This window comes from Lagopus muta, chromosome Z (assembly GCF_023343835.1).
Source record: "Lagopus muta isolate bLagMut1 chromosome Z, bLagMut1 primary, whole genome shotgun sequence".
NCBI lineage: Eukaryota > Metazoa > Chordata > Aves > Galliformes > Phasianidae > Lagopus > Lagopus muta.
Window position 1 is genome coordinate 59,879,277 of NC_064472.1, and position 24,240 is coordinate 59,903,516.

The 24,240-nt window shown below is 38.9% G+C and overlaps 1 long non-coding RNA gene across 1 annotated transcript in view; it reads right to left on the reverse strand.

The window, feature by feature from the left end:
- Positions 1 to 255: 255 nt before the first annotated feature.
- The window catches only part of LOC125687302 (uncharacterized), a 53,401-nt gene continuing 29,416 nt past the window's right edge, over positions 256 to 24,240 (reverse strand). Inside the window, exons 2-3 of the long non-coding RNA XR_007374048.1 lie at positions 21,948 to 22,596; positions 256 to 6,495 (exon numbers count right to left, since the gene is read on the reverse strand). This is a non-coding gene — a long non-coding RNA (uncharacterized LOC125687302). The remainder of the gene's footprint in view (positions 6,496 to 21,947; positions 22,597 to 24,240) is intronic.

Sequence of the window (24,240 nt, forward strand, 5' to 3'; positions counted from 1 at the left end):
AGTTGTGTAACATCAGCCCTTAAGTGACTCTACAGACTCTCTGTCTGGTGCAGCTGTTTGTTAGGATCATTGGGATTTCAAATGTCTTTCTGTGTTAAAGGGAAGAATTAAAGGGGAAAAAAATAAAAAAATAAAAACCCTTGGCCTAATTAAGAAGAGTGAACTAGATTTAATGATGAACAATTTATTGCCAATTAATAGAGCTCATACATGGTAGCCAGGAGCTAGATAATTTATCATTAAAAGAATCTCCATTACACGTAAAATCCCTTTTCTCCTGATACAGCTAGCAACTGCACTTCACAATTACCATTTTTATAAGACTGATTCACCAGCAAACGAAGCTGTATTTCACAGAGCAGCAGCAAAAGTTGTAGGTGCTGCAAATGCTTAAATATCCATGTTTACAGTTCTCAGAGTGTATGTACTTCACTCCATGCTTCTGTGCAGTTGTGACCTTGATTCTGAAGTCTTCATGGTTCAGTCACTAATAACTTCTTTATCCTTCTGGGAAGCTCCTTTAAAATGCTTTTAGTTAACACTGTCAATAAAATATATGGTCAGAAAGCAGTCAGTGAACACCCAAGAATGCCCCGGCTGTTTCAGCATGCTGTGCTGACACAAGAGGGAAAACACGGCTCCAAGGATAAAAGTGACGACCTTCAGCAAGCTGGTGGGAGCTGCAATTCAGGGTAGATTATGACCAGAATTAGTTTGATTTCTTGTTATTACCTTTGTGAGTCAGAAACGGAGAAATCTATGCTCTCCATAATGCTTGTCAAGGTTATGCAGATGTATCAGCAGAACTGAGTTCAAGACTGCAAGGATGTCTGCTGGCAGACTTTTTGGTGATTCATCAGATGGCACTATTCCCAGTGAGCTGTAGTCATGATGTCCCAGTGTGGTGTTCTGACTTGAGTTCCAGTCTGAATTACTGTATCCATGTTAAGGTTGTTCTGAAAGTAATGCCTCCTATTTATTTCCATGGAAACTACAACAGCTACAGAAAGCATAGTAACACTGTTTGGTAGATCATGTTCTCAGGTACAGAACACTCATTTTTCAACATAGTCACCACCATTAGCTATGCTTTTTCTTCAGTGATGTGAAAGAGACTCCATGCCACACTTGTGAAAATCTGGCAGGAATGGATTCTCTGGCTGTGTTCTGTGCATTTATATTCATAAGACAAAATGCGTTGAAGATGGAAAGCCAAAGCATTAACTCACTGTACAGTGTACTGTCCTCATGAATGGAAAATGAAAACATATGAAGCTTGTCTGGGGAAAGAAACAATGAAGGGAGTAGCTTTCTTACCTATCCTTAAACAAGAAGAAGAAAACTATAAAGTAATTCCTAGCTGGGAAATTTACAAATCCTTTGGGATTTGTTGAGACTGGGATAGATCTCACTGTAAGGCAGCTCCAACACATTTTCCAGCATGGTTTCTCCAGGCATTGTTCCTCTTCCTGAAGGAGGAAATTTTACTCTGTATTTCAGTCACCTAAGTAAAGCAAAGCTAAAACTACATTTTGTCTTATGTGGCCTTAAGAGGCAATGCTGAGGACAATAGCACAAAAGCTGAGCTTAACACAGTCAAGCAAATTCTGCAAAAGTGACCCAGTGCCATAAAAGAACAGTGGGAACATTTGCAGAAGTATATCAAGAAGGCAGATGGGAGGTGGAAATAGAGTCTCATGTAGATAGAAACAGCCAGCTAAAGAGTGCTTTTCATCCCATCTGATGGAAGGAGTGAAAGATGTCATCAACAGTGTACTTTCTTGGTGCTAGGTATTACTGGGAAGTCAAACTCAGGCCCTCCTTTGTGGAGGTCTCCAGGTTGAGAATGTCCACATTCCTTCTTGAACAAAGCAGGGTCCTTCAGATTGCCTTTATGACCCAATCCGGAGCTCTTTATCTCATAATGCTTGCATTATCAGGGCAGTACAAACAATAGACTTTTAAGAAAGATCTTCAGACATCAGAAATGTCATATTTCTATCAGCTTTTTGGCATTTATAAGGAAGTTTACAACACTAAATTGTATTTTTTAAATATTTTCCACCCCAAATATTCAACAGAGAAGAAAAAAAAAACAAAAAAACACCATTTCTTTTCTTCACGTAAGACCTCTTTAAAAAATGAATATATCTTTCAACAGAATGCAAGGTGTTTTTCAGAGGGTAAAAATTCTAACTTCCTCTGTTATACAATACTAGCAGAATGTGCATGTTAGCAGACGAACATAATCAGAGATAATTAATCTCATCAAGGTAATAATGAGACAAACAGCTGCATTGATCTGTGCAGAGATGACTGATGCAACAAACGAGGTGAACACAGGTCACTCACAAAAACACACAGACAACAGTGGGACAAGAAAATTCAGATCTGGAAATATTATCTGAATCTAAATCTCCAAACAGACTGCATTTTCCCCTTTCCTCTGCATTTAAAGATCTCACTCTTTTAATATATAATTTTACAATAATTTATGAAAATGGAAAGCAATGTAGAATGCAATCAATCATTCATGCTTCTGAATGAAAACCCAGAAATAGCAATGCTGTTCTGCAACTCTGTCAAGAACTGCTGCTGACATCATGTTCGTCCTGCCATCCTGATGAACTTTTTGCCTCATCAGCAACTAAAATAAGCTCTTACTTCACAAAAGCTTTACATTTAATTGTGGGTTTCAGCCATTTATAGGAAGGGAGGGAGGAAACATATTACAAGACTATGTTAATTCTTTCCTTTGATCCAGTTCAACATTGTCTTCAATATCAATGGGAAATTATAATGCATAAATAATAATAGACAATTTAAAGAAAAATACTGACAAATAATAAAAAAAAAGTGTCTCAAAATAATGTATGTTTCCCTGTAAATAATAATAATAATAATAATTAGAATTAGAATTAGAATTAGAATTTCAAAAAAATACCATTGTTTTCCCAAACTAGAACTATTCTTTTGGGAAAGTTCAATTGTGACTGATATTTTCAATTTGGATTTTTTTTTTTTAATTCGAATGAGATCAAAGAGAATTACTGTATATGAAACTAGTTAGCATTATAACAAACAACACGTGATAAAAGCCCCAAAATAAAAATTTCATTTTTTTCCTTTTTTTCACCAGAAAAAAATGAAAATCTCCCATTTTGTTTTAATTCAATTATTTATCTTTTTTTATTTTCCTATTTCCACTACCATCAAGAAATTGATATTTATTCAGTTTTATGATTAATGAAAAAACGTGATCCTACTAAGCTCCCCAGAAGAAACCTAACAAAGGAAACAGAAGTTTGAAGAACATCTCTAACAGTTGCAGGAAAAGATCTACTGCAGGAGCAAAGAGATGAGTGAATACAGAAGCCACATTAATCCAGTTGATGGCAAGCTGGCATGGACAGGCCACAGCTGCGTCTGCCTTTTGCATATGGCAGTGAAACAAATGCTGAGGAAGAGACTTTCCACATGTTCACATTTCTCTATCAAAACCCAGAGTGTAAGACTCATGGGCGCCTTACATAACATCATAAAGGGAGAAGATGGCATAGTGATACCCTTCACGAGCAAAATCTTCTTGAATAGTGGAACAAAGTGCAACCTTACCAAGCACTGCACTGTGAGACAGGTACATCATCTGTCAAGTAAATGAGACAAACCATAATGGCATTTCATGATTTTGGAGAAACAGAGGCTCAGGGCAGACCTTATCGCTCTCTACAACTTGCTGAAAGGAGGTTGTGGTGAAGTGGGAGTTGGTGTCTTCTCCCATGTAACTAGAGATAGGACAAGATGGAATGGTCTCAAGTTGTGCCCAAGTGGGGTCAGGTTGGGTATTTGGGTATTTCTTCTCTTAAAGAGTGGTCAAGACTGCAATGGGCTGCCCAAGGAAGTGGTTGAGTCATTATCCCCAGAGGTGTTCAAGAAAATTTCAGATGCTGTACTGAGGGATAAGGTTTATTGGGAAATATTTGTGATAGGTGGATGGTTAGACTGGATGATCTTGGAGGTTTTTTCCAGCTTTGGTGATTCTATGATTTGCCATGTTAGCAAGGGGTGTAATTTGCTGATAGCCCAAACCTAGGTTGCTTTAAACTTCTCTTAATTCTCTTATAAGCTCAAAATACCCTCTGTCCAGTGTGAATGCATGGATCCAACCTCAAAATACAGTGAGCTTCTTAAACAATAGGGCTCTGTTTTTTAATATCCTAATAATTTTAGTATCCTGTCAGTCTGAAGCTAGTGAAGTTTCCTTTGGCAGGGACTTGTTCTGAATCAAGCCCTACATGTGAGGGAAAAAATCAGAGCCTTCACAGTTTGGGAAAAAGCTGTGTGCCTGAGAAGTAAGTGTGCCCACATCTTGAGAAATGCTGTAATCCTTTTGCTAAGATTCAAGATACTTCATTTCACTTTAGAAAATCTACCACTGGATAAATTGTACTTATATAAACAAATTTTTTTTTGTTTGCATTCCTGCCTATTACTATTGATCCTGTTCATTCACAATTTTCAAATTCTCTTAGTTGAGTAAATTGCTTTCAACAGACTAAATTTTCCTGATATTTCTTCTACTCTATAGAGATTTGGCAGATCAATTTTTCATAAGTTCGGTGTCTTGCCCTAACTGATTTCCAACTCTATATATTAGATTAGTGAACACCAGAAAAAGAAACATTCAAAAAACTCTTTTGTTGATGCACTCAGTTCAGGAGGTTGACAGAATAAAGATGTGATACAAACTTCAAGTCTTACTCTGTCAAAAAAAGCAAATGTAGCTGCTTTTGATGAAAAGTTTCATTATGTGATTGCATAGAAAAAGTGATTATTTTGAGATAATTCTTGAATAAATGAAGCTCTGTCTTCTAAGGAAAGAACAAAATAATTTGGGGAATACTATAGTTTTTATTTGCTTATTTATTTCTAATTAAATATTAGCTCACTAAATCTCAGATCTACATATGTAAATAGAATTAGCAGAAAACTCATTTTTAAATAGATCAGCTTCTTTGTAAATTGTTCAGGCCACAAACCTTTGGGCAGAAACCTCTGAAGTTTTCTAAACTTGTGTCTTAATTTCAGCTGGAATGGAATTGTTTTCTTCAAAGTGTCTGGTATGATGCTATGCTTTGGTTCTAGGAGAAAAATGATGTTGATAACACATTGATATTTATAGTTGCTGCTAAGCAGCACTGTACAGAGTCAAGGCCATTCTCAGTGAAAGGCCAAAGGAGCTGGGAGTGAAAAGAATTAGGAAAGTTGTCTTAAACTGGCCAACGGTGTATTCCATACCATATAACATCATGAAAAAGGAGTTTTGAAAGGAATGAGTGTTCAACTTTTTCTCTTCCGCTGCTGGACCCACTTCCACTAGCTGGGCATCAGTTGGTGAGTGATGAGCAATTGTTTGTGCATCATTTGCTACATAGATTGATGTGTATATATACCTACATGTATATTGTCATAACTGTTATTGCTTTCCTTTTCTCTATCTTAGTAAATAGCTATATCTCAACTCTCTAGTTTGATTTTGTTGTTATTGTTATTTTTTATCCTCTCCCACATCCCACTGGGAAGGGAAGGAGTAAGCAAATGGCTGTGTGGCACAGCCACCTGGCAGATTATACTACAACAACTTCAACGACTTATTTGAACTCAGTGAGAGAGAGAAGAAGCAAGCAACTGCATTTTAACTGGCAAGTTATAGAAAGAAAGAAAAAATCTATTTTTCTGGATTTTGACAGGAAATTTTCTCTATCTCATTTTACATTTTCCAAAGGTGAAAGAAAAAGTAACCTTCCTACTAATTCTAACTATAGTTTTGTCTCTCCAGGAGATAAGAGATACTGAATGATTTGGAGACAAGGAGGTATATTCCCTTTACTTAAAAAATAAATTGTAACAGAAAAAGGTTCTCTACCACAGAGCATTGCAACTGAAGCTAGGATCTGAATAGTATAAATTTCTGCCCATGCTTTCTTCTCTAGCACTAACATTAAACATGTGACACACATATGACACAGTTGCCCTGGAGAAAGTGTATCTTGCAGCACTCCATGATCACGGAGAAAATCAGAATGCAATATAGTAAAAGCTACGAAGTGAACAGCCACTAATAGAGCTTGAATACCCACCCCCAGAAGAGAGTTATATTGGAACCAAAGAGATACTGAAGCCATCATACCCTATTGAGCATCTGGTCTGCTTCCTTGATCCTCTTTATGAAAGTCTGGAAATCAAACAGGCTGAGACAATAAAACCCCTTGTTTCATCAGCTTCTGTATAGGAAAGCTGAAACCCTTCAACGTGGAATAGAATAATGAATAGATCAAAGGGTGACCTGTTAGGAGCAGGATAGGGATACAAGACATGTATCATGTGGATGAAGTCTCGCCATGTAAACTTTCACTGCAATGTGGTGTTGTGAACTGGCCTGCTGCATTACATGAGTTTCAGAGGAAGCTTTTGATCTGCATCAACAGTGGCCATCTGTAAAACAAACAAAAAGATTAAAAAATAGAATTATGCTTATTTTTCTATAAAATTCATGCTTGGCAAGCATCTGTTCGTGAACTCACCCAAATTTCTTTGCATAGATCTGCAGAGAGCTGTGAATTAATGTGAATCACAGTATGGCCTGGGTTGAAAAGGACCACAATGATCATCTAGTTTCAACCCCCCTGCTATGTGCAGAGTCACCAAGCACCAGACCAGGCTGCCCAGAGCCACATCCAGCCTGGTCTTGAATGCCTCCAGGGATGGGGCATCCACAGCCTCCTTGGGCAACCTGTTCCAGTGCGTCAGTGTCCTCTGCATGAAAAACTTTCTCCTAATGTCTAAACTGAACCTCCCCTGTCTCAGTTTAAAACCACTCCCCCTTGTCCTATCACTATCCACCCTCATGAACAACCATTCCCCCTCCTGTTTATACACTCCCTTCAAGTGCTGGAAGGCCACAATGAGGTCTCCTTGGAGCCTTCTCTTCTCCAAGCTAAACAAACTTATGAAAGCAATTATTGTATTGCAACATTATCTTTTAGTCCTAAGAAGGAATTAAGAGTCACTGACAGTAATGTTGTGTTGCTCTATGGATAGAAGCAGAAGGCTGTGATTCCTAATTCCACCAGTCTTCCAGGAGGTTCACAGACAACACTGGCTGGATGTTGTGCAGTGAAACCTGTACAGCAGGAATGTCTCAGCTGCCAAAGAGGCTGGCACCTCCAGTTTCTTTAACCTTATATTCATTCAAATTGGAAAGAACAAAGTGTTGCTTTGGATGCTCAAAACGTTCAGGTCTTGCTTTGGACCCTGTGAATGCTCAGGATGTTCAGGTTATGACTGGATGACTTATAGAATTTCTTCAATATATTGGAATTATCCAATAGAAACTAAAATATTCAGTGCAGTCTGATAGCCTTGTATGAGCATTCTTCTCAATTTTAATACACACTGTCCAATGGAAGAACGGAAAAATAATGCAGTCAATTCCTGACCTACCCAGTTCCTTGGTCTGCCATTTGAGACTCTAATATCTGGCTCTTTGCAAAATAATCCTAATTCTGGGACTACCATCCACATCTGCTTTGACTAAACTGAAAACCTCTCTAAGAACCGATGAGGCGTACACAGTGGATCTAATTAAATTCCTATGCCATTTCCTTTGAAATTGGCAAACTGCAGTTCTTATCTTGTATTCATTCATCCCCAGTGGTGGTGCTGTAATTTTAGCAGGAGTGTACGTAAGCAGTAAGACAGGGCAGCATAACAGCCATGCTGAGATTGAGCCATATATTGAATTGCTAGATTGAAAACTGAAGACCAGGTACACCAGACAGCTGAGAAGTTGTTGTGTTTTTTTGAAAAATGTTGAAGTGCCTGAAGGAGATTTTAAATTAGCCCTGTGTCAGTGCTCTGCAAAGTTGAACTCCTAGAGAAGAATGAAACTGTATAGCATGATATTAAGATATGTCATGCCAACGTGAGAATCTGAATACAGGAGGCTACCCTGACTGTTAGCAAAGGTACATTCAGTCCATCACCTACACTCCATCAGTGACAGGAGTTATGTACAGGCATATAATAAGTAGATGTTTACATAGCTTCCTCTGTATGCCCACAGCTTCAACAGGTTGTGGTTCAGTGACTTCCCGATTGAAATATCGTGTCTTTGTGACCAATGATACTGGTTTTAAAGGCCCTTACAATGCGTGTGTATAATAAACACGCTCTAAAGTATCTGTTTTAGACAAAGAGATCATTGACATTACAAGAGAAATCAGGTTTAATTATATTTTTTGTCTATGAAAAGAGCAAAGAACCCCGTGCTCACTTTTCCTCTAGAGATCGTGAGGAGAATTTCATAGTGCTGACTATGCACTGTGAGTATATCACTAATTTATAATCATATCATCATAAACAAATTGTTTATTTTTAATGAACTCAATATCCTAGAGCCAGCAGATGTATCTGTGTAATTTTATTTTTCTTTTTCAAGAGCAGAGGGCAAAAATAGGGCAAAAATTGTAATTTTGCTGTGCAAAATACAACTCAGGATGAGTCTTTTGCTTTCCTCCCCAAGTAAACAGATGTGAACGCAGCCAATTTTTCTAACAGCAGAAGCATAGCCATGGCTGTTCTATTATCTATTGCTCATGAATCCAGGTGCCTCTTGAGGACAACCTGCTACTATTGATTGTCTTGCTTTGGATTATTTGTTTTAAAATTCTATCGGGTAATTTTGCAGTGATCTGTATAAAACTGTGAACTGCTTTTTTATAATCTCAAGAGGCCACGGATTGAAATTTATTAAATACCATTCATAAGCAGCTGTCACCTGTTTTGAATGCTCTTAGAGCATCACTAAAGTAACCAGTAAATTATCTAACCATGTGTATAAATGTATGACCTGTAAAGCAAACACTGTATAATAAGGAGTCATATATGTATATTTCTGCATAAACTCACATGGCAGCCAACAACTAGGAAATCAGTTTAAGAGAAAAAACCTACACCATAAAATTTCTAGGGCTGGCAAGCCTGAAATTTTCAATTTTGCAGTTCTTGTTCAAGTCACTTCAAAATTTCTACTTCAGTTTCATGCTCTGTAAAATGAACCTTGCAAGAATATTCTATGGATTCTTTATTTTATATGTATTAGGCTCTGAAACCCTAATTTTGGCTAGTTAAGCATTATTAAGTGTGGATAAATATATTTGCCTCTGAAAATATTAGTAGGTACCCTCGAATATTCTAACAGAATAAAGAAAACTTCCCCTGCTATTTTGCGTGGAATACTATTTTGTCTATGCTTAGAGGGTCTTTCTATAAGCTTTCTATAAGCTAGACCACAAGTTCTTCAAGTTTTGAGAGTCTTACTCTGCTTTCAGTAAATTCAAAGATTGATTTCACTGTGAACACACTGCTGAGCATTTTTGAGAATTCAGCTTTGGAAAATAGAATCTAATTGAAATCCTTATAAGGAGAAAATAATAACTGTGCAGTCATGCAGCCATCTCACATAAGGATTGGTTGTTATTGTTTGCAGCATCATGTGGAATCCCACTGCAAGGAGATATTTGCCAGCAGCCTTTGCTTTGTGTCAGCCATGTTTGAGGTATCCTACATACCTTCTTCTGCTATGGAGGATTTGCATATACATAAGGGATCCAACTCATTGTGACTGGTTTCAACAGTCTGACTCTATGCAGCCAAATTTGGTGAACTTAGTATTAAATGCCTTAAAAGCAAATGAACTACAATGATGTAAGTTAATGATTAAAAATAGTTATATAATTAGCCTCAGTTTTCACAAAATGCATGCAAACTACATGCAGATCTCAGTGTTTTAGATAACACCTTACCTAGAGAGAGACAAAATAATGCAGAACTTGTAAAGGGCTCTGTTCTTTTAATAAGAATGTTGTTGAGTACTGAAATATTCTTGGTGTGTTATTCTACTTCTGGCAGAAAAACACAGTTTCTTGGCTAGATTCCCAAATATTAAGTTAGAAAACACTTGACATTGTGTGTGACTGGACTCAATTTCAGCACAGTATAAAAGTATTCAAGGACTTATTTTTAGGTTTGCCATATTAATAAAGTAACAACATTTCAAGCATGAACAGCAATATCTGTCCCATCTAGAAAGGCTTCTGTATCAATTACTAGACTGCATAGAGAAGGTTTTGCCTAGTTCCGTTAAACCTCAATTTCAATAAATAAGTTGAGTAATTATTAATTAAACTACTTGGCACAGCTTCAAAAGGTCAAACACTGACCGAGCTCTGAGCTTCCAGGAGTAGAGTTTAAACGTCAGAATAATTATAAAAGCTTCCAATATCCAATCTATTAAAAATATATTAAATAAATATTATACAAAAGGACAGAAGGAGCTCCCAATAATTACTACCATAATTTTGTTCTGGTTGATCTCTCCCTCTTTGTCACTCACTACCTTCAGACACTTCTAGTAATTTTACCAAGCAGTATCAGAAGGCTTCATCAATCCAGATGTACTGCAACATGGAAAGAAATGAGGAGGCAAAGGCTGGAAAAGACTCCAAGAACTGGTGAAGTTTACACTCATATGGGACTGGAACTAGTGCAGAAGCATCTGTGAGGGCCTGGAACTCTGAAGATTCTCCATGATACTCAATAACAGCCTCATGGGGCAACTCAGCAAAATGACTTCTAGCACTCCTTCACTGGGGAGTGGGGGGAGGGGAGGTTGGAGGTATTTGGTGCGTGTCTTGGATCATGAGGAAAGCAGGATTAGACCTAGGAATGCTGTTAAGAGGTCTCTTCTGGAGACTATGAAGAAAAATATTTCCTAGAGCAGATACCATTGTTACAGATTTTTCCAAGCTTTTTGTTGTAACATTGACAAGGCACCTTTGTCCCATGCTTTTTGAAGACTTCTCCCCTCCACCCTCTAACCCTCCCCCCAAAAAAAGGAAATCAAGTAACTCTTGTTTCTTTATAGGTGCCTCAACTAAAATGCAATTTTTTCTTTAGCAGTGTTGATAGGCAATTTCCCCATCTCTGTAGAAATGAACATCTATGGCCACAAAATACATACAGTTCCTAGAGATGTTGCCAAAAGTCAAAAGTGCTCAGCATCTCCCAGGAAAGCTTAATGCCACTGAATCCTTCTTTTCATGTCAGTTATGCCTTAATTCACCGTGCACTAATTTAAAGTATAAATATCTTTGAGCTCCGATTTCTAATCATGTAAATGAATCAGTGTCCTGGGGAATGCAGTATTCCTTCTTTTCACTTGCACTTTTACCACTGTATATCTATTATTTTACCCAAAATGGCTATAATGTTAATAGAGGCAAAACATGAAATATTGAATCAGAACAAACAATGTATGTCCCTTGCTTTGAGGGTAAGAAATATTTTTCTTAGTTATATTACAACATACTTCTCTGTTTTATGCAGTCACTTTGAAATAATTTCTTCCAAACAAAATCAATTTCCAATCTCTGCCACTGTCTCCGAGTTACATCCTAGTTTAATGGAGCTTGGGATGCTGATATCCTATGGACATTTATGACCTTCCACCCCACTTGAGTGCTATGTATTGTGTTCCTAAAAATTTAAGATTGTATGAGGAGAGCATTTATTTTTCATTCAAGGCTTTGTAGCCGCAGAGAATTATTCTGACAGTATATCAATTTAAATAAACAAACAAACACACACACACAAAAATTCTTCCAAAGAAAAGAAGCTTGTATGTGTGTGCCTGTTCACAAGGGATATCTGGGAAGGGAGGATTCCAATGAGCCTCCTGCACGCAGCTATGTCATTTACTGTCCAAACATGAGGTCTGCATCCTATTGCTTCATACGCATCTCTGCCCTTCTCTGAAAGGATTTATGGATGTGTCCTATTGTTTCCTTTGCTCCAGAAGAACAATGATGCTGGTTTTCAGATGTTTGGAGGAAATGCTGCATGCATGGCATCCAAGACCTCTGGGGATCTGACGCACATTTGTTTTAATATTGGTAGTGTGTTCCCCATTATCTTAGTCACTCTGCAAAAAAAGGAAAAACTTGTTCCACAGCTTTCAGGGATAACGTAAATCTCACATCTCCACAGAATATCACTGGTTTAGAAGTTGGACTTTAAGGGAGGAGGAAACAGCAGGTCAGGTTGTGGAGAAGAAAATATACCCTGATGCTGACTGGCAGGTCCCTCCAGCTACAAAGCTCCTGCAAGAACCACCACATCCACCTCCTGAACTATGCAAAGGCAAAATAGTAGCACTCGTATTGCTGAAATCATGTAGGTGTTTATCCACTGGGGAAAAGAAATATTAAAAAGTGGAGAATTGTGCCTGTAGCCGTCTGCCCTTGGCTGAAGGTGTGCGTGTCCACGCAGAGCACTGCTGCTGCAGCAGCTGGGCTGCAGCATCCACCTCACACTGGAGTAACACTTCATTAAAAAACATGGAAAATGCTCAAAATATTTCCATACCTCACAGCCTGTATCTGGTAAATTGATTAGAAAATTAAATGATCTGTTTTTTTCAGGTTTTGGTGGTGGGTTTTTTGGTGTTTTTTGTTTGTTTGTTGTTTGTTTGTTTTGGGTTGTTTGGTTTTTTTTTTGGTTTTTTTTTTTTTGTTTGTTTGTTTGTTTTTTAATTCAGCATCCATCATAAAGTGTGCAAGATCCATTTAAGTGATGTTCAGATCACAAATTTGGCACACCAAGCACAATTAAGTGTGATAGTCCTGAACAGTGGTAGTGCTGCATGTTATAACCTGCATTCAAACAGATAGGAGAGAAAAATGTGGCTCATGTCTTCATTTTTTAAAGATATGCACAACATCATATTACACATCAAGCAGCAACAGGAACCATGTGAGGGCATGAAATCCCAATCATTGCTGCAGTCCATAGGATAGATGTTCCCCTCTAATGAGCTGCTACTTAACACCAGCTGAGAATACAGGGTTAAATGTCAATATACTGATATTTCATCCTGACTGAAATAATAACCTCCAGTCTGTAACAAAGTCCCCATCAGTGCTAATGGAGCCACTCGTCCTCACCAGCAGCATGCTGAGGACAAGGGGCCTCTGCTCCAATTTCTCCCAACACAGCTGTTCTTAGAGCCATTTAAAATCTTATTTTCAATGTGGCAAGCTGGCCGGCCTAAATTAATTCACTCATGCAGTATTCACCAACTACTTAAAAAATAGTTCAGAAGAACTTTTGGAAATATTTTTGTTTGCAATTTTCTCTAAATAAGACCAAAATGAACTACATCCTTAGCTCACTGTCAAGGGCTAAAGAAAGCAATTGTGAAAGGGATGGATCTCTTAAAATGACTAAATCAAAAGTGACTTTAATATGCAGTTCAGCTTGCCAAACAGAGTGTAGCTGATCTTTCCAATTTAAATCAGAAAGTCTTTTCTTGGTTATTGCTGAGATCTGCACATAAAAGACGCGCCATTTTCTGGGGGAATGGAGATACATGTACAGAAAGGTTGCAATAATCGAAAACTAAAGCCTCCCACTTGTAAAAGCAAAAAGTTATGACATCAGCCCATGATGTCCCCATTGCTCAGTCCGTGGTGATCGTGAGGGTTAACAGCATTGCAATACTTACGCAATCTCAGCCTCATGACCACAAACAGACTATGACCCGAACACAGTGGGAGTGCCTCCAGCCGTACACAATCGCACTGCGACACTCAACTGACTCGGGGGCAAGGCAGCGCAGGATGCGTCCCATACCTCACATGCTATTTATGATGTATCTGCGTTGCATACAAATTGGCACTAGTATGAGGAAATATGAATATCTCAGCATCCTTCAGTGCCAAATACAGACATGATGCAACATAGTCATTTTCTCAATTCAACGTAACATACAATATGCCACTCTCCATTATGCTACAGCAACTGAAATGTGCTGCAGGCCAATGGAAAATATCCCTAAAAATAGCTATGCTGTTTCTGGGCAAAAGGAGAAGTATTCGACATTTCCTTGAAAATGTTCCCACCTGGATTTGCTGGAACAGCAACATGATCGTTCAGTGACAGGAAGCTCTCTGGTAAGGAGCTTTTTCCTCAATATTACCCTGCTTTCCTGAAAGCACTGCAAACAGGGCTCATAGCAGTTCTTTAAAATACTGTACATGAAAGCTGTACTAAACTGTTTAAGTGCTCCATTGTGAAGCACTGTATTAGGAGCTTTCTGCTGCTCAAGCAACTTTAGATTGTAATGTATTATAATAGTGTGCTATTCTCCTAGAGATCATTTTATAAATGCAACACAAAAGATTGTCACATGATAATCTTCTAAATCATATCAAGGAAAATAAACACCCACTGCAGAGGGACTTGCTTATTTTGCTAAGACATTTTACAGCATATTAGCATAAAAATACTACTTCAGCCCTTCAGGTTCACCCACAGGACTGCTTAAGAGCATTAGATGTGATATAAATACAAATGATTTTGGCAGCATGATACTTTTTTAATGCAGATTTGCAAATTTTATACGTTCCTATTCAGCTCTGTCATACAATCTGTGCAAATTACAGAATTTTGCCTAACTGAAAGAGCAACAATGGGGGAGAAAGGTCCAGTCAGTTCTTCCATTTCATATACATGATATTGGCATACCATCTCCAGTCACTGAAGCCACAGAGCTTTTACTGCTGAGTCCTCTGTCCTCTAACACCGCTAGAGGTCCATGTGTAGATGTTGTCCAGCTTGATAGATGGATCTGCACAAGACTACAGCTCTCCCTTTTGCCTGGTATTGCATGGATTTATTCCATATAGAATCAAAGAACCACAGAATTGTTTGGGTTAGGAGGAATCTTTAAGATCATCTAGTTCCAACACCCCTGATGTAGGCAGGGATACCTCCCCCTCAACCAGGTGACTCAAAGCCCCATCCAGCCTGGACTTGAATGCTTCCAGGCAAGAGGCATCCACAACCTCACTAGGCAGCCTTTCTCCTTCCTTTCTTTGTAAATGACATTGCAATTCTTCTATCAGAGCTATACTTCCTATCGCACAGTCAGGAACCTGCTGCACAAAGAGATATATCCTTCATAGAAACCAGGAGCAGGAGCGGAGCTACAATCCAAACTGCCTGCATATTAAACATTAGCCTATTCTGGTGCTCATCCTCCTCAGTGGCACTGCCCTCTGTCCTTTCCTTCAGGAGAGAGCCTCTCTGCCATGAAAACCTATTCAGGTTCTTCAGTAGCCACTTGGGTGGAGCAATTGGAGCAGTCTGTTCACAAAGACCCTTTCCTGAACAGGACTCTCAGTGTAGTCTGGATTGATGTGGTGAGCTACAAACAGTAAAGATCCTTGTTTTTCAGGCAGTCTCCTTCAGGTTCAGATAGCTTCACTACAGAATGTAAAAGACTCTCATGAGATTAACGCTAAGAATTTCCATTTTTTATGGTATTTTTAGATTATATTTCATTTTCCAGGCTGCAGTTGGCTTGAACCAGAGCCACAATGCTTGTGACACTCCAAACACAAAAAGGAATTACAAAATGTGACAATTCTTAAAATGTGTTTCTTGTTGTATAACAAATTCCCAGTGTTGTAGATTAAACTAGAGAGAACAGGAACCATAACATGGAGATTATGCAGCATTTCACTTTGTTTTTTGACAAAAAGTTAATGCCTGCTTTGTTCTAGTCAGTAAGTATCAAAGATACTTTACAACTGCATAGCACACAGCTTAGCTGATTGGAAACTACAGGCAAGTATAAATCAAAGACGTTACTGCACATTTTAGTGAAAGCTAATTACAAAAGTGTGGGGCACTTCTCCCCTCATATGCTCACAATGACAGACAAAATCCCTGCTAACTTACCAGTTTCCTTCTCTTTCTCCTGATAGCTCACCCTAGGAAACCTGCCCATATACCTCAAACCAAACCTCCAAAAATCTTTGCTATAAGCACATTTTCTCTGCTGGTTCCTCAAAACGACACCTTGTCCAAGTTCCTACGTGTGTTTTATACTCAGAGTTCTGTTAACAAGAAATTGGATCAAGAGCTGGAAATCACACTTTTCCTTATTACAAAACCAGTCATTTCTGTTTAACAGACAGAATTGTAAGTGGGCATGAAAGCTGAAAGAGAAGGAAAAGAGACCAGGTATATCTAGCAAGGGCTTTTGGATTTTTGCTGGAATTCACTTTAAAGCTATTGACGTTAGACAATAGCTGAAAAGTGAAAGCTCAGGTAGACGCCCAGCCCTGCCATGAGGACTTCCAAGTTGCATATGTGTGAGTGCATTAATCTGCCCACTGAGACTCCAGTCAGCAGCCCTGTGGGTGCCTGCATAAATCAAGAATTAAACAAATCACAGTAAATTTTGTATTGAGTGAATGTGGGCACATTGCCTACTGTCTTAGACCACTGGATCTTTGGGGAAAGGGCCCTTCTTTTTCTCTTTCATGGTCATTTTTGTTCAAGCAAGTTTCTAGCTTGGGTACAATAGCTTTGATAACAAAAATAATATGGCTCACCTCTTGCCAAAAGTACCTAGGTTCTGTCTTATATTAGTGAAATGAAGTGAAGAACAATAAAAAGTGACTTCAGTAAGCTGGTCTTAACCAGGAATATTTTGCGTACATCTGCTGGCAACGGAATGGGCAGGGACTGAGTAAGCAGAATCCCTTGAGCTCATTTACATAGGAAAACAACTTTTATGAGCTTTCAAACAATTTTTCTCCGATGTCTAGGAAAGTTGAGGCTGAGGTGAAACAAGCTAGAAGAATACAGGTAGTTTTTTTGTTTTGTTTTCAAAGTCTTACATTCTGTCACATATGTATGCACTTTCTTTAGGCAGCTGACTTCCCTCACCCTCTTTAAAGAAAATCCCTGTGGAGGAAATTCCTTAGGCAGAAATATCTGGCCTCGTGGCAAATGCCAGAGGAGAGCTTGAGCAGCATTGGGGTTGGTCTGACCTGTGGTTAGGCTGTTGATGGGCTGTCTGGGACAGAGCTGGCCACCCATCTCGTTCTGGATCTGCGTGCTCATTTTGTGGGTGCCTCACCGCCCATGTGTCTTTGAAGGCTTGTTTGATTTCCGCTGCCCTCCTATCGAGCTGATCTCTGAAGTGCAAAAGCAGCTCTACCTCGCATGTCCAGCGTGTGGGGATAGAAAAGCAAATAGAGGAGTGGGAGGGAAACGAACAGCTTTTAGCTTTGAGGTGTCAACACAAAGTGGCCAACCAGAGGAAAAGGAACTGCACAGAGGAAGAGAAAATATAAAACCTCCAAGGCAGACGGTCACTGTCAGCGATATTTTGGCTTCTGAGAGTCTGCATTTAAGTGTTTGTTTTCGGAAAAATCACTCAAGTGCTTCTTCCACACAGAGTTATGTTGTATTTCCCTGTAGGCAAGATTGGTATTTGCAGCCTCCATGGGATAACGAGGTTCTGATTGTTTTATTCTGTGGGATCCTCTCAAAGCTCTATTGTTTATGTAACATCACATATTTAATATATCATTTTAATAACATAAAAAATTATGCAAGCAATTACATCTCCAGAACATTGATAGAGAGTAAGAAAATATGCATTATTTGATGGAAATGCTCATTGATATATCTGTGTTGAGTGCAGCCTCAGTAAGTTTGCAGACAACACCAAGTTGGGAGGGAGAGTTGATCTGTCTGAGGAAAGAAGGGTACTACAGAGGGACCTGGATAAACTGGATCAATGGGCCAAGGTTAACTGTATAAGTTTCAATAGGACCAAGTGTCGGGTCCTGCATTTTGGTCACAACAACCCCAGGCAAACCTACAGGCTTGGGGAGGAACAGCTGGAAAGCTGCCTGATAGAAAGGGATCATGTTGCACTGATGGACAGTTGGCTGCATGTGCCCAGGTGGCCAAGGAGGCCAATGGCATCCTGGCTTGTATCAGGAATGGTGTGGTGAGCAGGACTAGGGAAGTCATCCTGCCCCTTGGCACTGGTGAGGCCTCACCTCGAGTACTGTGTTCAGTTTTGGGCACCTCAGTACAGAAAGGACACTGAGATGCTGGAGCAGGTCCAAAGAAGAGCAAAAAGGCTTGTGAAGGGCTCGGAGAATATGCCCTGAAGGAACTAGGGCTGTTTAATCTGAGGAAAAGGAGGCTGAGGGGAGACCTTATTGCTCTCTTCCAATATCTGAAAAGTGATTGCAGCGAGAGCAGGGTTGGTCTCTTTCCACCAGTGACTGGTGACAGGACAGGGGGAAATGGCCTCCAGTTGTACCAGGGTAAGTTTAGAATGCATATCAGCAAACACTTCTTTACAGAAAGGGTGGTTAAGCACTGGAATAGGCTCCCCAAGGAGGTGGTTGAGTCACCATTCCTGGATATGTTTAAAAACCATTTGGACGTGGTGCTCAGGGATATGATTTAGCATAGGGTTGTTAGAGTTAGGGTAGTATGGTTAGATCATGGTTGGACTTGATGACCTTTAAGGTCTTTTCCAACCTAAGTGATTCTATGATTCTATGATTCTTGTTTTTGCTGTTATTCCTTTTATAAGTCCATCTATATTCTTACTTCCTAACAAGACTTTAAAAAACAAATATTGAGGATATATCTTGAAAATAGTTAATTTCATTTGGTGTAAGTTACTGAGTTTACTCAGAAGTGTGTCAACCTGCATAAAAGGAGGATGTGTAGATGTGATGTCTGCCAACTGCAGTAAGAGTGAACCAGTGGTTGCTGTATTATACCGTCCAAGTTTCCTTATATCTGATTTCATTCTCTAAATGCTGAGAAATATGTCTGTTTTTCAAGAAGTTCTGGATGCTGGGATTTCTAGATGTCTGGCAGATCAATAGGAACAGGTCCGTACCAATAGCTCAAGCAGGATTACTGGACACAGATATTCAGAAATTGCAAACAAATGCTGTAGCTGTGCTGTGAATGTAGCCATGGATTAGACACTTTTAAACAGAAACACATGCAGTGTCTGCAGCACTTCCAGGTAGCCTGGGACTCGCTGCATTTAGCATGTGCACTGAAAGACAGCCAGGCATGCCGACATGCCAAGATCTTATACCTACACAACAGTCTCTACAGAGGTGGACAAGCTGACAATTTTTCTCTCAGTTTTGACTGCAGGAAAAAGAGTCCTTGATAAGGGTTTGGCGTGCAATACAATCAGAAAGAGCTCAAGAGGTTTTACACTAGCCTGAAATATCTCATCTCAGACATCTCGTATTATCTCCTCTCCCATGAATTGGACAGAGCACCATGCATGTTCAGTTTTGGAGTCCAGGAAAATTCTTGCTACACGGAGCAGAGTGTGTGCAAGTTTCTACACTACTAATTCCATAATCTCAAGAACATACATATGTTATAGTTAAAACAGACCTTGTAATTGGGCATTCAGTTGGGTTTCTTTCTACACAGATGCTGCACTTACCTGGGTGCAGCAATTTTGTGATCTTCTGTTGCATCAAGAAATCTCAAGGGAATATAATGTAGAAGATAGAATAAAATTGGTGTTATATAGTCGCAGAATGACACAGATGGTGCTATTCCTATGGGCACATATGAACACCTTGCTTTTAGAGTGACCTTTGAGAGTTTCATAGGAAAGCTTCCAAAGTCTTCTTCCAAAATAGATATAACAATATACAGAACTTTGAACAGAAAATTCCAAGCATGTATGCCTATTGCACTCCAGTCAAAATATAGGTTATTTTGTGTATTGTGTAATGCAGGGAAATTCCCTCAAGTAAAGAGCAAATTTTTGCTGCTTATTAGAACCTTCAGATAGTCCCTAAATGTAGACTATTTCCTGTGCATTGCAAGATTTTTGTGGCTAGCTTACCTGCAAAAGTTTTGGATAACAGAATAGGTTAGTTTGCATAAGCAAAGTGTTAACCTAGAACTTGCTGACACTGTCTTATGATTTATTTAGCACCCCCAGCCGTTAGCTGATCCACAAATTTCAACCAAGAAAAACAAGAAATTACCCTTGCTGAGACAACCAAAGTTGTCTACATAAACTGACTACTGTGTCTGTGAAGGCTATGCAAACATCTTGGTTTGTGAAAACACAATTGAATGAAAATTAAATTAAATACCATGTCCTGTGTCTTGCTCTGGAAACCTTCAAACTTGAGAATCAGAGAGCTACAGTGCAGGAGTTTTGTACTAAAAGTATCTGAGTGTTCCTTGAGAAGTCTCTTCCAGAAATCAATTCTAGTGACAACTGTTTTATGCCCATGGAGACATAGTAGTAATATTGTTAAAGGAGACTTTACAATAGGTTTGATGATTCAGTTGTAAAAATCCTAATCTCTGTGGTCAGCCATTTGCTAAAAGAGTTTGGAGAACTCTTAAAAATGTGATGCCATTAATCATTTATTATTTCTTACATGAAACAGCTTATAGCTATATAATCTAACCACTTTGCTTTTAATCAGACTAGTTAGACTCTGAGCAGGGTCTTATAGAAATGAACAGGTTTTGACAGCTGTAAAGGTTAGAGATTCACTGATTTAGATAGTGAATCCTAGTGGATGAGCTTTCTCTAATACAGTACAGAATAGCACCATGCCTCATACATAACAACAAGATTTTGTCCATGAGCTCTCTCATCTGCCAGACTCTCCTATCTCTTGGAGTTTGCTTTTACTCTCCAAACAAATGGTACTGACATAGCAGACTAGTATCAGTGGTGACTGCCCGTTTGTGAGAATCGACCTCTTTATCATCTTTATCTGTGACCTGGAGGAGCTGCTGGAGCGCTCTCCCATCGACTTACAGGTAAGACTGAATAAAGCTGACCATTCAGGTAACTAACAAGGGAAATGGAGAAATGCCCTTTGCAATGGGACACGGTGTGAGGACAAGATATGCTTGCTGAAGCTACAAGGAGAAATTTTCCCCCCATGAGGACTCCAAGCGGTAGAGAAAGCTGTCCAAGGAGGCTGTGCATTCTCCAGGATGAGATGTTCTTTGAGATGGGTTTGGAAAATCCCTGATCCTCCCCATCTTCTCTCCAAGCTTGCACTGCTTTGTGGAGGTCAGAGAAGAGACCTCCTGAGGTCCTTCTCAGCATGAATTGCTCTGTATCTGGAGCTATGCTCTGTACTTTAAAAGTCACAGACACCTCTGATGAATCTTCTACTAACTGTTCGCTTTAAAGATCCATTTCATATGATTTTATGAGATATCATTTGGTTTTATACTATTGAGTACTGTTTTTGGAGTATTGTTGAGCCTGTTATTGCTTTTGGAGTTGGCCATGTGTTTGGTACCAAACTGCTGGATCCCAGAAGGGTGTAGTCCTAGCTCCACAAATCAAAACCCACTCTCAACAGGCTTTCCATTTGTTGAAGACTGAATTAAAAAAAATAATAATAATAATAAAAAAATAATTTAAAAAATTAAAAATAATAATAATAATAAAAAAATTCTATTCCTGTAGCACAGTTGGATATTAAAATATTGCAAAATCAGTGTTCATGTTTAATAGGGTCCCTGCTATCAGAGTCTCTAATATGTACATTCAAAATACCCTGAAATCTTGACTTTGTTTAAAAAAAAAAAAAAAAAACAGACATTTTAGAGAAGTGAGCCTTGTGAAAAATTTAACCTTTGTAAAACCCTTGAGTTTCACAAGGATATTTTCCACCTCTGATCTGCAGGACCCAGCTGCTCTACGGGAAGACAGTGACTTGTGTGGTCCTATCCCACCAATCCTGCAGTATCTACACATTATTCAGAGAGGCAGCTGCCTGTGATTACAGATCTTCCTAATGTCACGGGTCAAATCACCAGGAAAGTGGGAAGGCTCAGGATGAGAAACTGAAAGTAATCTGTCACTGTCAACTCCATGGGATCAAAGAAAAAACAAATCGTATCTGTTTTGGCAAATGGTGAAGGAAGGAGGAAAAGCACAGGCTGTTAGGTTAACGTAGACAGACAGGACTGACCTCTACTATCTAGATGAGTTTATGTTGCTGCCGTGCCTTGTATGCTGAAATCACTTCTGTCAGTGAACCTCTGAGCACTCTGAAGACAATGTAATTAAGAGCTGTAACACCTCTGGGAGACTTGATTGCAGCAGGATGACACTGGGAGAGGTGATAGTTGACTCAAGTAGATAACCAAGAAGTAACTGAGGTGTCTTTGTTTTAGTAGGATGGCAATGACAGGGACACAACTCATCTCAGGGCCAGAAGTGCCCAGATCTGAGGAGAAGAAAACCTACTTCTATAATAGGACAGTCTCTGTCTCGAGTTTGAGGGGAGCTGCAGAGAAGGCAGTGAACCACTGGTGTCAATTTCCAAGCAATTCAGGCTTTTAAAGTTGTGTTTGTGGTGCTCTTTAAACATTGCAGTGCAAACTGGAATAAATGTTTTCTTTTTGTCTTTCCTAACCTGTGTGAGTAATACATGTGCTCCATCTGCTTCAGCAATCTCGTGCATGCGATCACCGCCAACTGCTATTGCCGGCGTTAATCGCGAGTAGTGAATTCAGCTTTCACAATACAATCAGTTCTTGTTCTCGACTTCTAAGAGTTCATAATTCAGTCTTACTGTCATTTCTTTCCTCTTCCGTGTTCTTTCACGAAAGGTAGACCTGTGGGGAAAGAAACCAGAGTCATTAACTGTTGGAAACTTTAATGTGTTACAAAACCAGAATTAGAAGTGATAATGAAATTTCCACTGCTGAAAGCAGACTTTGCTAACTGATGTATGTAGTGAGAAAGGTGGCCATGTAACCAACAAAAATAAGAACCGTGTTCATTTTTAATACCCCTCATTCATCTTTGCTTGAATTGGCAGGAGACCAAATCAGAGTTTAAGTTAAGATGCTCCTTTTAATTTTCAGTACTTTAAATAAATATGTTTCACAATCTCTGTTGGACTCTGCTAAATCTACTTTTTTTCATTAAACATTGTTTAGAACAATGTCTACCAAACAGGATAAAATATATAATGAACTTTGGAGAAAATAAAATAAAATAGTCTTAAAAATCCAGATTTGATTCTGCAAAAACAACTCGGAGATAAATAACTTGTACCTCCTTGCACAGACACAATCGTTACAGACTGAGCACTCTCTTCCAGGAGCCAACCAATGACAGGCAGGAACAACTCAAACTGGAAAGGTTGATAAGATTGGCATCCTGACTATCTGTTCCAATCGACTGCACAGGCAGCTCTGAACTTCCCCAGGCAGCCTCAGCAGCACAGTATTCTTGCAGCTGTAAGTTCCTGCAGCTCATGAGAGGCTTTTAAGCCCCCATATTGAAAGTTACTTTCCAGGTCCTACATCATGGGTCTAACATTGCTTCAGTCAATGGGAAGTCAGTGGTTGAATTCAGGAGACAGTGATAAGATCAGAAATGCTACTTCCATAGAGTTCTTGGATTTAAAAATAAGTTCTGTCAGACCTTATCAAAACAGAAAATTCTCTGGTTTGCTTCAGAATACCTCTTTTCAATGACAAAAACTTTTGACTGAAAATACACCTTTCATTTTGCTGAAAAAACAAGATATATTGTTGCAATTTCCAGTTGTGTTTTTTTTTTTTTTTCTTTTTTTCTTTCTTTTAAATTGAGGAGGTATTACCTGATGTAACCTACCAGGGATAACCTGGTAGCAAGATGTAACCTGTACTACCAGGTATAACCTGCTAGAAAGATAAGAGAACAATTTTAATTTCAACTTATTTTCCAAAATGCCCAATTTTGCAATTTGTTATGGAAATACTAACGTAAACAGCAGAAATTGTATCAACAAATTCTTAACAGCACAAGGCAAAAAGGCTAGGAGGAAAAAAAAGAAGAGAGAATTTCAGAGAACTGAATCCTTCTGAATGCAGAGTAAGAAAAAAGAAGTGACTGACAGAGAAATAAAGGAAATTAGGGAAGAAATAAAAAGGAAAGACAAAGCAGAAGAGGTGGCTTGTACAGTGTCCCACTCTGAGGAACAGACGCTGAGGAAATGAAGTTTAAAAAAAAGCAGAAAAGGAGGGCATTTAATTGTCAAGTAGTTGAAGAATCTAGAAAGGGAAAAGGAACTGGCAACTGAGAAAAAAGCTAGCAGATAAACATAAATAGTGCTATGAAATCAAAGAAAATGAGGCACACACACACAATACTAAGAGAAGAGAGAAAGCCAAACCACAGAGTTTTGCCAAGGGATCAAACCCTAGAAGATTAATCTAGCCAAGATTTGTGAGGGCTTGTTTTATTTTTGCCTTCTTATTGCTGCCAGA